General features: G+C 30.6%; 1 protein-coding gene across 1 annotated transcript in view; it reads left to right on the plus strand.

Moving 5' to 3' along the window:
• Positions 1–8,197: 8,197 nt before the first annotated feature.
• LOC115888550 (glutathione hydrolase 1 proenzyme-like) overlaps positions 8,198–16,635 on the plus strand; it is a 138,314-nt gene continuing 129,876 nt past the window's right edge. The window contains exon 1 of the mRNA XM_030908321.1: positions 8,198–8,564. The gene's annotated coding sequence lies outside the window, so the exon portion shown is untranslated. The remainder of the gene's footprint in view (positions 8,565–16,635) is intronic.

Raw genomic sequence — 16,635 nt, forward strand, 5'->3', positions numbered from 1 at the left:
ACTGCGAGGTTCAGATACTCTCCGAAGATTGGACATCAGACAAGGAAATTAAATGTCGCATCGAACAAGTTCGGCAGGCATTCTTGAGGTTTCGAAAAGTACTTGTCTGTTCTGATTGACCTTATATTAAGATTCGTAAAGTATTATGTGTGGTCGGTGCTCCTTTATCGTATGGAAGGTTGGACATTGAAAGCAGCTACCATCAACAAATTGGAGGCTTTTGAGATGTGGCTATATCGCAGAATCCTGGAAGATACCTTGGACGGCTAGATTGACAAATGAGGAAGTTCTGTGTTGACAAAGAGCTTGAATTATTTGAATTGGTTAAAAAGAAAAAAACCGCATACCGGGAGCACATAATGCGAAACCCCAAATATCAATTCTTGCATTTGTTGATCGAAGGCAAGATCGAAGGCCGAAAGGGTATCGGAAGGAAGAAAAGGTCTTAGCTGAGGAATATTAGACAGTCGATGTTCACTCATTAATACATACCGCCCGGAGCAGAGAAGCAATGGAAAATGTTATCGCAAACATTAATTAATGGATCTGCACTAGAAGAAGAAGAAATGCGAGGTTCTTAATGAAGCTTAACACTTTACTTTTTAGTTTACGACCATTCACAATGTTGAAAAAACACAATTAAAATTAATAGAATATCTTGAATCAACTGACTAACAGCTTGTGTTAGTTAGTTGTATCCATAGAGAATATTTAGCTTATAAAACAATCAACTTTTGGATGACTTGGAAGACTTGGAACTTGACGGAAGATAATCAAAGGCCAAAATGATTTCTCGCAAATTTTGAGGTATAATTAATGGAAAAGTTAAAAGTTTAACAACGCTTACGTTGAAATTAAATTAACAAACTTCTACGCTAATTGAAACCGCTAATTTATTTCACTAATTGCGAGGTTCTTCGACATGCCCCACTATGTTTGTACCCAGCACCTCAATGCGATGCTCGCTGCGCTGCATCTTACGCGCACGTTTTAAGCACTGATTTAAAACGGCGAGTAAGTGCGCGTAGGATGCATCGCGGCGAGCATCGTATCGAGATACCTCACTATGTTTGTACCTTTAGTCACCCTGGTTAGACGTTAAACTGTTAATATAAGAATCTACATATATAAAATGCTAATGTTTATCTGTGTCGTCTCTACTGAAGTAACGACTTGCTCTAGAATGTTGACTTTTTACCAAAAGATAGCTAATTGGCTCTTCTAAAAACTGTCGTCCCCGGATTTTTTGTTTTTCATTTAATTAAAAAAAAATATTTTTTTTCCTGTCGCATGTCGTGGCGGATGCGCCAGGCTTCAACTAGGAATAAAATAAATTCCAATCAAAAAACAAGAATTTTAGAAATTATTTGTTGATGTTATAACTATAATTAATATTCTCCTTTTAATATTAGTGGAAAATCCTATGTGAGTAATAACTACTGCAAATAATCGACATACTATTTTGAGCGATAAGTTGCGGTAAGAAAGTAAGCATATTAACACAGTTAGAAAACAATTTTTATAATTCTTGGTAAACATTAGCAGAACAAACCATATTTATGCGATCATAATATAAAAATAATTATTTCTGTTGCATATATGTTACATATAGTATAAAACTAAAAATTTATATTTTACATACACTTTGTAAAAATGTTTGCTTGTTCTAAAATGGCTAATCCCGTTTATACTTTTTCAAATTTCCATACAGTTTTAGAGGAAATTTTGGAAGTTCTAAATAAACTACTCAAAACAAGACACTTTGAATTCCCTGACTTACAGTTTTAAATAGTTTGGCAATACTGTGAAGGGAAATTCGAAACAATAAGACTATAGTGTGACCAACGGATCTGTAGCTACGGGGTATCAGCAGGGGAATGCAGTTGTAAACAAAACACGCCCAATTTCATTCATAAAATAGGCATGGGCGTACGATGTTATATGAAAATAATAAGTATCATAAATATAATACTCAGATTAATAATTTTTTTCAAAAAACTTTATGCTGTTTGAATCGTTACTGTTGAGTTAGCAGATAAACACTAAAAGCTTTTATTAAAGCACCATTAAACATTTTGAATCATTTTATTATTGTGTTGTTAATATAATAGAAGAAATAATTACAGCTGGGGGTTGGAACCTTTGGTGTTACACAACAAAATAAAACACTAAATCAGTACAATACACCAAAACACTTTTAATTTTACACTGGACGCATGTTTCGCTAACCATGTCTGCCATCAGCAGATGATCAAGACTGAGTCTTGAGGTATATTTATTTATATATCTGTACTAACTATATTTTTTTCTATAATACATAATTTTAGATGTAACTATTTTCAGCAAAAAAAATCTTGAAAATAGTTAGTAACTTTGGAAGCGCAAACAAAACATAATTTTACTCACCAGTAGATCCAATATTGCCTATTACACCAGATATGGTATCGCTCCGCCAGCAGTTTTTAAAGGTTAGGTCATTGTATACCCATATGTTTCATCCAAATAGATAACACTTGGCTATATTTTCGAATTTCGCGTATATATGTATATCTAATATCTCTCTGCAATATAATGGGCCGCTCCATTAATATTTATCTGTTATTTTGACATTTACGCCAAAAAAATTCATTTGATTTTAATAACCCCCTAAGCGTTTCCCTGCAAAAAGAAAATTCGATTCTTCCTGCAATTTTTGCAAAAGCTTTCTAATTGTGGGGACGAGTTTGAATTCGAGATAAAATCTATTTATCAAATTCCTGACCACTTCGAAAAAGTCGTCGAGCTTTTCGACAGCAGTCTCACGTGGTCGTTTCTTTCCAGAGCTGGATATAATTTTATCGGGGTTAGTTTTCAGCTTTTTTTTATCTTCTGTGTGAATTTTTTTATAGCCGATACGCTAACTCCGGTATAAAAAAATATCCGCTCAAGTTTACGTTTAAGCGGCAACTTAAGCGAACTCTCTGTAGCTTCTTCATCGCAAACCCTATTATGAACACAAGGAAATAAATCAAATGAGATTTCATCCACGTTATTATTAACTCACCTATATAAATTAGCTATTATTTCTCTTGTCTGACTATGTAGCGTCTTACCCTTAACAAATTTATTCATTTTAAAACACAAATATACGATAAAACTTGATATTAATAATTAAAAACTACGAACGAAAAACATTATAACAAGATAACAAAACAATAAAACACAACTTAACTATCAAATATACAAAAAATATAGGAATAAAGTTTAGGATAACCGGTATAAAATAATGAAATAAAGTAATAATGATCAAAAAAATGACACCGCCACTGGATATTTCAATAGTATTCAATATTCCTACTCTTTTCAGAAGAGACCGTGAAGTTGGGGATAAAGCAAGCGAATAGGAAAGGCGTAAAAGCCATGGCAACCGCGTGGTAAAAAATCCTGTGACGTACTCTCGCCAATCATGTTCGATGAATAGGCGGCCATCGCGGCGATGCCGGTTTGCCAATGATATCGTTGAAAAATCTTCAACTTTCATAATAAGCAGATTATACAGAATGAAAGAAATAAGTTATTAAATAAAACATATCGAACAATATGAACTACGTTAAAATTCCTTAATAATATACGTCAGAATATATGCTAAACACATTATATATAATAAAAATATATTAAATTTATAGTTCATGTCTGGCAATTTTGCAATTTTATAGATAAACGTGGCAATATCGATATTTTTTTTCTCGCATTCCTTCCGTAGCTTCAGATCCGCCGGTCAAACAGTACGCGTTGACCCGTAATATTTAGTCTGCCGACTATTTAGTTGGAAAATTGAAAGCAATACATACTTATGGAGCTGATAGGCCGACTATTTGATTGCACATGAGAGCAGCTTCATAAGGATATATTGGTTACAAATATGCAACTAAATAGTCGGCCGATTAAAAATTGTTTGTCAGCGTAGAGCCAAGGCTACGCAATGCAATCAAATATTGGGCCGATCGGCTCCATAAAAATGTATTGTTTTCACTTTTTTGCAACTAGTCAGCCAACTAAAAATTACATGTCAGTGCGTACCCTATTATCCTAAAAAACTCACAAGAGAAATGCATGCTTCATTTAGAAATATGTAATAATTACTTTTATTCAAATATGCGATAATTGTTTTGAGTAGTTTATTATTTTTATTAGCCATTTATTAATTAACAAAAAACTATAATTATTTTTAAATGAAAATTGTTGGATAAATTATTAACCAATCCAATTTAGTACTGTGAGAAACCCTCACGAAAATGCGTTCATTCTGTCGTGCATTGCGCTATGTTTCTGCAGATAATAAGCCGGCTATTCTTTGTCTAATTGTGCGATTAGAACCGAACATTATTATTATGGGGACCGGCCTACCATTGTCCTATTAATTCTAATTAATTCTGGGCGAGACATTCGAACTATTCTCTCGGCTTCTTGAGCAATTATCGACTATTATCTGTCGCTTTTGTTCCAGAAATCTGACTGACTACGTTTACCTATGTCGAAAATTTAAACAGATTTGAAGCTGTTTACATTTCTTTCAATTTAAACTTGGATTTGATAATAAATATGCACTACTATACTGTGTGCATCAGTCAAATGGGATATCAGATAAATGGACAGGGGACACGTCGTCAATTGGTATTTTTAATTTCGCATTTCTTATACCAATTTTCAAATATTTCTTAAATATTAAGTGTCTTTAGTAAATTGTGCTTTCTTTCTCAGCATTAAGGGGGCGCCCTGTGCCGGAACTACCGCAACCTATAAGGTCTATTGTTTGTGTATTACCACAAATTACCTATAACAGATGCGAAAGAAAGCGACTGCATCGGAAACCGCTCGGCAAACCCGACACGCCTATTGAGTGGTGTAAATACACCAGTCGTTTAGTCCGGAAACCTATGCTGTGTCGTATTCGCTTGCTGGAATGACATAGTGCGTGGTTATATGTTTCTTTTTAAAAACGCGTGTAAGATTTTTGATGGACTTTTGAACTGTTATTTCTAAGTTTTGGTAATTTGTATATCTTATTTAAAATGGGATGCAAATGTGTATATTTATAAGGAAAAAAAGATATTTATAGTATAAAAAATTAATTTATTTAACAAAATTTAATTAAAAATGTGACAAAATAGTTACCTTTCTATTGGTTCTATCGGACTTTTTTCGACTATATAAATCTTTATTTGTAAACTTTAATACATCAAATATTTTCAATCTAATTAATCATTTAATGATGTAAATAAGAGGAAATTTCTCACATGGGTGGTCAAATTTTATAGTTTTCATTATATCAAACAGCCTCTGAGAAATGTTTTCAACTCAAAATGCCTTTAATTATGTTTGACTACATCATTAAAAAGGGTGTTCAAATACATCAATGTGATATTTGTCTAAAATTTGCAAAAAAATCCGAATCTCTGGATAACTCGAAATTATTTACCCATTTAAAAGCCTTTGATCATGAAAGTGGAAAAATTTGTTCATTTTATTTACAGGCTGGAAAAATTATTTAAATTAAATTTTGATGAGTTTTGCACTGAAGAAAACGTTCAGAGGCTGTTTGATATAATGAAAACTATAGAATTTGACCACCCATGTGAGAAATTTCCTCTTATTTACATCATTAAATTATTTATTAGATTGAAAATATTTTATTCATTAAAGTTTACAAAAAATAAAGATTTATATAGTTGAAAAAAGTCCGATAGAACCAATAGAAATGTAACTATTTTGTCACATCTTTAATTAAATTTTGTTAAATAAATTAATTTTTTATACTATAAATATCTTTTTTTTCCTAATCACCTACGAGCTGATATAATATGACGAACAATCTATTAAATTACTGCGAGATTATACAGAAAAGTCCACAGACTTCGAGACATAGGAAAATCAAGTCCATTTAGCGTGTGTCCAAATTTTGACAAGTTTTCAAAAATTACAGTTTTGTTTAGACTGACGTTTAATTTCACCTGACTTCTCGGTGAATGATTTCTTTTTATGGGGGTACATAAAATCTAAAATTTACGGCCATGAAGAAATTAAAACTTGGAGCAGTTAAGGCAGAAAATATTTAATGCCTTTGACACTGTCACCCCTGATATGTTATCCAATGTGAGGAGGGGATTTTATGATCGTTTGGGTTATTGTTTAATGCAAGAGGGAGGCACTTTTGAACAATTTTTGTAATTTTTTAAATTTCATTATCCTGTTTTTTTTACCGCTTACCCATTACCTACCTTGACGAACATGGGAAAACGAAGGTCCTTTTCAGGACCACAAATATTTTGATTGAGAAAATTGGTAACTTTTTTTGGATTAAAAAACAAAAGTTGTTAATATAATACCAATTTAAAAGTGTTTTAGTAGTTTTAATACACGCTATGATATAAAATTTATTATTATTATAATGTACATTATTAATACTATTGTTCATTCGAAATGGCATTAAGGCCCAATTGCAACAATGATTTAAATTTTTCTTAAAGATAAGTAGAGCTTCGAATGAGCTGTATTTATATTTACTTTAATATTCACCTTAAATGAGGGAATTTGACTGATACAATTTTTGAATTTGAATTGTTTTTAATGATACTAACAATTTTAGTTCAATTTTTAATAAAAGTTATTTAATATTAATAGAAATCCAAGAGATTTGAAACCTCTTTTAGCGATTTATAACATTCTCAAATGAATTACAGGTGCCCTTATTTTCTATGAAAATCACACAGCTTTTTTCAAAGTCGCTGCAGTTGCTATAGCTATAAAAACTATTTTTTAAGGTGTGAAAATTGCGACACACGCTAAATGGACTTGATTTTTCGTATGTCTCGAAGTCTGTGGACCTTTTTGTATGCCTCGATAACATATTGGTGCAGATTATATTTTCACCCAAACAAATAATAACCCAAACTATACATTGATGCGGATTGTCTATGAACTCTTTCTGAAGGTCACAAAAACCTGAACGCGTAATTCGGTGTTCTTTCGCATCTGTTGTTAATTTGTGGTATTACTATCTGCAACCACTCTCCTGTCCCTATACCCTGCACCTACTTGTGCAGGTCCTTGATAGGATGGGAGCATAGTTTCTCCGGTTCTAGCCTCGCTTTCCCAATTGGTCAGGATCGTCAGAATCCTATCTTGGTCCAGAGGCAGTACTAGCATTACCCAAATTTATAAACCCTAGTACAGTAAAACTTTGCATCAAAGAACTGCAGAAAGTCAACTGGAAAACAAGGGCACAGACATAGCAAGGCTTTATCCAAGGACCTAATTCTAAAACCACAAAGGAACTGCTAATTCTTAGCAGGAATCAAGTGAGCATTATAATAGGTCTCTTGATAGGATTTCCGTTCGGCGTAGTCTTGAATTGTATGCTTTTATTTCGTCCGAAATTTTTTCCGTTCTGTTCGCTTCATTTCGTTTCAGACAAGTGAGCTACTAGCTTAAACGCTAACATACCAGACAAAAATCATTAGGTGGCTTTATTACTGTTGAAAACCCCATATGTAATATAATATTACGAATATCCACAAAACCATTAAAACTTTAGAAATACTTTAAATACAAAAAATGTTATTTTTTTTAATCTCCACCTACAAAATAAATAAAAATAATAATCCTGATCCACTCACACCTTTTTGAGCCACCCTATAGAAGTTAAAATATTTTCCTGAAATACATCCTAGCACATACTTTAGGTTTGCACTTATACAAAATTCATAAGTTATTGGTGCTACAGATGCCCGACGCACTATTGCCCAACCCTGTATATTATTGACCTAAAGAAAAAATGTTACTAAAAAATCAATAACAGTTAATCCGTCTAAAAACTAGTAAAATATCATGAAAATCGGATAAAAAATGAAAAAAATGATAAAATATCAAAATTGAAATAAAATTGAGGCAGATTTTTTTTCAAGGTAGTGTATGTATAGTGTATGTATTATTTTTAAAGAATTTAAATGTTATACTTATGTACGAATCAGAAGTTTGGTGACTAAAAGCTTGTAAATTTTAAGAATACTGAACAAACATTTTTCATATCTCGCAATTTCAGTAGCAATATAAAAAGCCACCAATCAATATTCATGAAATTTCGCAAAATCGTTCAATACCAATAATATCACAAACCGATAATACATATAAAATTGAGTCACCTCGATGATGTAACCAATGGCAATTGTTCAGGGAACCAACGCGCACGCCACAACCAAGTACCACCGTCCAAACGATAACAAAATCGTATCGTTACCAGTACCAATGGTACACACACTCACACCAACTCACACCGTCGACCAGCAGGATTAACCCAGACCCAACAACCCGAATACCTTTATGTCTTCAGTTTTATTCGCGGCCTCCAAACGTACGGTACCACTGAAAATGTCGGCTCACTGAAAACTTAACCTATAAAAGCGAAAAGTACCGATTGCTAGAGAACGCGTTTTGGTTTGGTTCTGGTTATAAACAAACATGCTGTAAGGGGATATGTGGATATTCATTACTTCATTGTAGAATATATCAGTGATTTCATTGAAAAGGTATTGTGTATTAATGAAAAAAAAAGTATAAATTAAATTTGAAATATAGTTTTGGTACGTTTTTGATCTCTCATCTTTATTTAAAAGAATGTTTAATTTTAGACAATAAAAAACTCAACAGAAAACAATACAAAAAACAAAAAACTTAGGAGACCCGTCATTTATAAATACCGGGTGGTATTTTGTTTAGTTTGACGTTGGAATCATAGGAAATCGCATGCAAAATTTAAACTTTCCAAATATTGACACCCTGTTAATTTTACAGTAAAATGGAAAATAAGTTTTTTAAAGATCTGCGTATGCTGAATACACTTGCCAAATTTGAACAATTTTGGACAAGTCGATTTTAGCTAATTTAAGAAAACCTGCATCAATTTTTAAATCGAAACTATGTAAAAATGCACAACCAGAAAATGCCAACATACCTTAAGTTGTCAACCTATGATTTTGTGAATGCCAAATTGTATTTTCTATATTGGTAGGCTTTTGCCTAATTCTAACAAGTTTTTCGTTGCAAAATGCAGGTATTGAAATGTAATAGTGTAGACAGCACGACAAATTACAATTGAGAAGCTTAGAACAAAAGGGATACAAGTGATTTTTTTCTAAATGCAGATTTAGATAATTTAGGTACCAATTTATGTAGTGTAAAATGGGATTAAGTAAATTCTACAGTGGCACTAAGTAGAGTAGAGGGTAGAATTTACTTAATTTCCTTTAATACTAAATAAATTGGTATCTAAAGTGTCTAAATCTGTACTTAAGTCCATTTAGAACAAAATGTCATTTGTATCCCTTTTATTCTAAGCCCCCCAATTGACAATGATAAATTCATAAATATATAGGTAGACAACGTAAAGTATGTTGGCATTTTTCTGATTTCACATTGTTACAAATTCAGTTTTAATTTAAAAATGCAGGTTTTTATTAAATTAGTTAATATCGGCTTTTCCAAAATTGTTCAAATTTGACACATGTATTCAAGATCCGTAGACCTTTTAAAACCCTATTTACTACTTAAATTAACCAATAGGGAGGTATATATTTGGATAGTTCAAAATTTGAATGAGATTTTCTGATTCCAACGACGATGCAACACTCGGTATGTCTTTCTGTACAAAATTTTTCGATTTGGTACCTCGTTGCAAAATTATTTCGTTATACAGAGTGAACCAAAATAAAAATATTGTCAACAAAACCAGTTCATACCATTGGTTGAAATTTGGCTAATAAAATTATACTAGCTAATAAATTATACTAGCATTATAGGTAATTATGTAATTAAAAAAATCGGAAAATTTAAAAACATTTTTTATTTTTTTATCCTGTATATATGAATTTATGACAAACTTTGTATACCCAGAAATATAACTTTTTTAATATATATTTGTCTGAAAATAAACAATCTGAGCAATTCTGAAAATTATCAAAATAAAAGTATTTCAATGCAATCCAATTTTTGCCTCAAAATAATTCTGAAACCTTGTTTTTTACATTTATGTATGGTTGAATAGAGGGTGGGCGGTTTTAGAAATCGAGCCAAAGTCGATATTTTGCAAAATCTGAAAAAATAAATATATCTAAAAAATAATAAATAGTGAAATAGTGGATAGAGTCCTACAATGGTCCCATCTAAACTATTTTTCTAGAATTAATAGTTTTGCCATGTTTAAGATCAAAATTTTTAATTGTCGATTTTCTTAATATACTCCCTTTTTTAATTTTTCAATTTGAAACATAAGACGTCAATGTAAGAATTTTAAGAGCCCTAATACTCCATAAATTATTATTTATCCCTAGGAGGAGGGTTTGTAGAAGAAATATTTTGTGTATATTTACTTCTAGATATTATAGTAGTGAATTTTCGTAGAGCAAACTTTCATATTCCATTCTACTCCCTAACAGTTATTTATTGTCCTTATTGTTGCTTGAATTGTTAAATTGAACAAGGTAGGAATCAACTTCTGGACTTAAGAACATCTCTGCTAGAGCAACCGCCGACAAAAAACAATAATATGCCTTTAGACACAGTGACAGTAATATAACAAAGTGAGCAATTCTCAGGAGGAATTCTGATGAGGATCAAAAGCAAAGAGCAGCTTTTAATGCAAAAATTGCTATAAATCGTTACTGTCTTGTTCAAAAGCGAATATCTTCAAGAAAAATAAAGCTATTGAGATTAATATACACTCAGATGCAAAAAAACGCAACGGAGAAAATTTTAGTCAAATTTTAAAATGTTATATTTTTGATATTTTTAACCCTATTTCATGAATTTTTTAGCAAGCTCTATATAATTATATCAACTTACTTTAGTATTTAGCATATTATACAAAGGGGTTGTTTTTTACACTAACTTTCAGAACCGTTTCTCCTCGGCATTTTATTTTTTGGATCATGTCAATACATGACTTGGTTAATTTTTAAGAGCGAAATAAATTTGCCACCAACAATTTGCAATTATTTCAATTATCAGTTCTTTTTGAAGTTATTTTTTAATATGACAAAGCGGCTTTGGTGATTATTGTGAACTATATACTACTATAAACTGCCCATCATGTTCGACGTTTGGGAAATGCTTGGTAGGGGGGTAGAGGTCGCGAAGCGAAACCAGCTTCATTAAATGAACTTCCCTTGGTCCTTAAAGAAGAATGAGAAAACATAAGGCAATATGATATAATATGCAGCCTCAATGACGTCATGAACAGATGTATACAGGCAGTTATATCAGCCAAGGGAGACAATACAAAGTATTATGGAATTTTTTACATTTTTTACAGTTTCTATACTTGAGTATTACAGATTTTTTCTTTAATATCGTTAGGTTTGTTATCGTTATTAACGTTTATTAAAACCCGGACTGTATCGTTAGTTTTTAACGTTTTTTTTAATTTAGTATAAAATATCTAATGCAGCATAATATGATGTTAAAACAATAGTCACCAAAACCATCTCGTCGTATTAAAAAATTGCATCAAAATGTAATGATAATTGAAAAAATTTCAAATTCATCGTGATCAGTTCATTTCACTCTTAAAAATTAACATATATTGACATGAATCAAAAAAGAAAATGCTCAGAAGTCGTGGTTCTGATCGTACAATTATATCTTAGAAAAATTTACAAAAGAAATTTTATTGCACAAGGTGTTTTAAAGTTAAGGTAAAAAAAACAACCCCTCGATTAACCCTGTATAATATGCCAAATACTAAAGTTTATAAAAAATTGAGTTTACGAATTAAATTAGAGCAAAAATATAACACTTTAAATTTGACTAAAAATTGCTCCGTTGCGTTTTTTTGTATCTGAGTGTAACAAGTAATTTGCAACTTGCAACCTTAGATTGACGATTTCAAATAATAATTTACAACCTTAGGTTGACTATTTGGTAGCCTAAAAAGGGTAATTTTTGGGTGTCGTCAAGTAATTTTTTTGTGAATTGGCAATTATAACTACTGGTAATATTATATTGTTTGAAAAAAACAAGTCCTTGGAAAAATAATTCATGTACTAATATTTCAGTGCCATATGTATATAGGTTTCAAATTACAGTAACTGACATTGTACAAATAGGTTGAATTACAGTAACTGATCTTGTGAAATTGTAAATATAATATAATATTGTCTTTACAACAATCTCTTTCAATTAAAAAAGGTGTTTATTAATTATGTATTCAACATCGAATCTTTCATTTATTAGGATTAGTACATCTAACAAAATATTTTTAAAGAAATAGTGTATTTCATTAATAAGAATACTTATTTATTCTTTAAATTTAAATTCGGGTAGACTGAAATGCCCTATTTTAAATCTGCAGTAGTCATTCCAAACATTTCTTTCAAAAATAATATGTGACTATGTATAATAACTGCATTGAAATTACATTCACTAATATATTCAGCTACATGTACTACTAATAATTATTCTGTCGACTATTTTTAATTTTCTTTATAAATACAATCGTATATACATTTTTACCCCTGCTATTTATATGTTTGTTTGGTTGTACCCGTATTTATAGTGTACTGTATATCCTGTTTTATAGTGTACGTATTTTATTATAATTTTTTAACATTCATCGTACCAAATTTCGGAGGTTTTAAAAATTTCTTTTCGTATCTCAGAAAATAGAAGCTAATTTATTTACAACAATATAATATAGTCATTTAGCCTCAATATTGTAAATACGTGTAACGAATACGATAATATATTCTCTATCATGAAGAAGATAATTTATAGCCATTATTTATCAATGTCAGATGGATTTTAATCGAACAAGGCTTTAAAAGGTATTGTTTAAGATTTCTATTTGTTATAGAATGAATACAACAGTACTCGGTATGTGGCTACTAAAACAAACATCTATAAACAAAAATAACTGTTTTTTCTGCTTAATAGATACTTGGGTTAAAACTATACAAATTTGTCAAATGACGATAAAAAATGTTTCAAAGAAGATTTGGTAGTCTTCCCTGTCTAGGGATGCAAACTATATATCGATGTTTCTAGCAAAACATTGACGTTCTACTATTGTCAACTATCGATATTTTTCTTACGATATTTTACATCGATATTTTTGAAAAAGGTGCCCTGTGGCGTAGAGGTACAGGCTCTCGTCTACCAATCTCAAGGTAGTGGGTTCGATTCCCACCCACGGCATTATATCAGCTGACTATTTTTATTAAAATAAAAATAGTTTGGGTATCTAGGCCGACTCAGCCTTAAATGAGTACTTGGGATTCACAATCCTGAGGTAATAATAGGCGGTTGAAGCGTAGTGCTAGCCACATTACCATCCTTGTATACCGAACGGCTCTAGTATGCCAAGCTGTACCTTATTACTCCCAAGGCGTTAAACGCTATGGACGTTTTGTCAAGGGACTTTATTACAAATTAAAATCTGACTAGAAAAAATGCATAATCCTTGAATTATTGTTAGTACATTGATATATAAATAAAATCAGAAGAGACCGCTCCGATTAATTCTAGCTTTCTACCTCTTTCTCGGCTGAAAAACCAGTTACCGGTAGCGGCTAGACAGCTAACTTTTAATCCATAAGGATATTTCGAGATTTTTCATTTTTTCCGTTGGTTATAAGCTTAAAGCTACCTAAATTCTAAATGTGGAGTTTGTGAGACATCTAGAAGTAGCTTAGAATTTTGATGATCTGTCGGTGAGTCAATGTCGAAATTAAAGAAATTTGACAAGCGATAATTCATAAACTATGAGGGATAATCTATACTAATATATAATTACTAGATATTTTGGTCACCTAGCCAGCTGTAGTATGTCTTTAAGTGTAGTGAAAATTAATATTCTTGCTTTATCCACAATGAAATTACAGGGTGGTCAAAAGTGCCGCTATACCTTCGGGAAAAGTATGGTACGGCTGTGCTCGACTTGGCGGATATAATGAATTCAAATAATATTTTAATATACATATACAGGGTTGTTCACCACATACGACACGGAGTATTCTAGCTAAACGATGAGATTTTTACAAATTGTAAGTCTTGGATTCGATGAAGGACTATTAGAGGTACAATTTAAAAATAATTTTACAAAATACCGAGTGTCCCAAATAAGTAAAAAATATCAAAGTTGTATTTTTTTAAATGGAACACCCTGTATATTATTGCATTTTTAGTTTCTACGATTAAAATAAAGGTAAATTTGATTAAGGTTTATTATACTTAAACCTTACCGTTTTTGAAATATTTTCAATTTTGTGAAATTGCAGTAAAAACTTTAAGGCTTCATTCCTCCAAGGGTACCAAAGTTTTTAATACTAAATATTTACTGAAGTTTATTTATTGATCAGTTATTGTGTTGCAATAATAAAAATAATACTACCTTATACAGAGTGTCTAAAAATTTATTTTAAATAATTATTACCTTCAAACGGCAATAACTTGTTTAATTTAAATAGAACACCCTGTATATTTTACTAGAATCAGATGCATAATTTAATTGTCTATCAAATTATATTATACCATTTTTTACCTATCTCTTTAAGTTTCCGTAGAAAATGCATTTTCTTGTAATTTAGAACTTATTTATCAATATACCCATGGAATATTGACATTTTAGATTATTTTTAAAGATGTACCAAATTTTTAAAGAGTACAGATACTAATATTGTGGATATAATTCGTTTATTTCATTAAAAAATAAAAAAAAACTGTTTAAATATTTGTTAAAAAGGACTGGAGTCAGTCAGTTAATGTAGTTTGAATACTGGAATTAATATGATTCCAGTATTCAAACTACATTAACTGACTGCATTGATTAATAATAATTGTTCCAAATACTAAAAAAACTGAATTTTGTATGGGTATTAGACAGTGTGATAAAAAGTAACACCTTAAAAATGATATTTCATTTTTTAATAAATGCTTATTTATAACAACGGAGACTTTAATTTTGATAACTTATTATTATATTGATTTCTGACTCAAATCCACATTTATTTAGAATAATTTATTAACGAATACAATTAAGTATATATTTAATTAGTATATGGGCGGAAATAATGGTGCTATATTTAATTAATGGTATACTCTTTTATAAAGATTTAAATAGTTTTCTTTTTGCATACAACATTATTGTTTTTAGCAAAACGATAATATTACTAGAATGTCAATATATGATGTCAATATTCTATGGGTGTCAATAATAAAATGTCAATATTCCATGGGTATATTGATGAATGAGGTCTAAATTATTAGAAAATGCATTGCGATATTTTCGAAAAAGGTGCCCTGTGGCGTAGAGGTACAGGCTCTCGTCTACCAATCTCAAGGTAGTGGGTTCGATTCCCACCCACGGCATTATATCAGCTGACTATTTTTATTAAAATAAAAACAGTTTGGGTACCTAGGCCGACTCAGCCTTAAATGAGTACTTGGGATTCACAATCCTGAGGTAATAATAGGCGGTTGAAGCGTAGTGCTAGCCACATTACCATCCTTGTATACCGAACGGCTCTAGTATGCCAAGCTGTACCTTATTACTCCCAAGGCGTTAAACGCCTGTTAAACTGTCAAAATTTCTACGAAAACTTGAAGGGATAGGTAAAAATAGTATAATACAATTTGATAGACAATTAAATTGTGCATCTGATTCTCCTAAAATATACAGGGCGTTCCATTTAAATTAAACAAGTTATTGGCGTTTAAAGCTATAAATTATTTAAAATAAATTTTTAGACACTCTGTATAAGGTAGTATTATTTTTATTATTGCAACACAATAACTGATCAATAAATAAACTTCAGTAAATATTTAGTATTAAAAACTTTGATACCCTTGGAGAAATAAAGCCTTAAAATGTTTACTGCAATTTCACAAAATTGAAAATATTTCAAAAACGGCAAGGTTTAAGTGTAATAAACCTTAATCAAATTTACCTTTATTTTAATCGTAGAAACTAAAAATGTAATAATATACAGGTTGTTCCATTTAAAAAAATACAACTTTGATATTTTTACTTATTTGGGACACTCTGTATCTTGTAAATTATTTTTAAATTGTACCTCTAATAGTCCTTCATCGAACCCAAAACTTGAAATTTGTAAAAATTTAATCGTTTAGCTACAATACTCCGTGTCGTATGTGGTGAACAACCCTATATAACCCTTGATATAACAGAACGCCTTTTAGTAATGTAAAAGAAAATTGATTCTTATTCTCATACAAATAGTATCAATTATTAAGTTATGACACATGACTTTTAAACTAGTTTGTATTATTTTGTATCTCGTAAATTTTAACTTATTTAGGTAAACTACTAAAAACAACCACTGTTTTAAAGAAAATGTTATCGTCTATTTTATATGTTTTATTTATAACACGACACACAATGCTAACATAATCGTTAAACCAGTTTTAATGTTGCACTTGTGTAATCTTTACATTCCGCTACCTTAGCGAATTTATGTGAATTAATTTACATTACAAGTATTACCATTTATAATTATAAGTAGAAAAAAATATGTTTTAATTTATGACTATTTATTTATAGGAAACGATTCCCATGAAATAATACTATTTAATTTTATTCATATAATT

This window comes from Sitophilus oryzae, unplaced genomic scaffold, assembly GCF_002938485.1.
Source record: "Sitophilus oryzae breed Bouriz unplaced genomic scaffold, Soryzae_2.0 scaffold_1167_pilon_pilon, whole genome shotgun sequence".
Lineage (NCBI taxonomy): Eukaryota > Metazoa > Arthropoda > Insecta > Coleoptera > Curculionidae > Sitophilus > Sitophilus oryzae.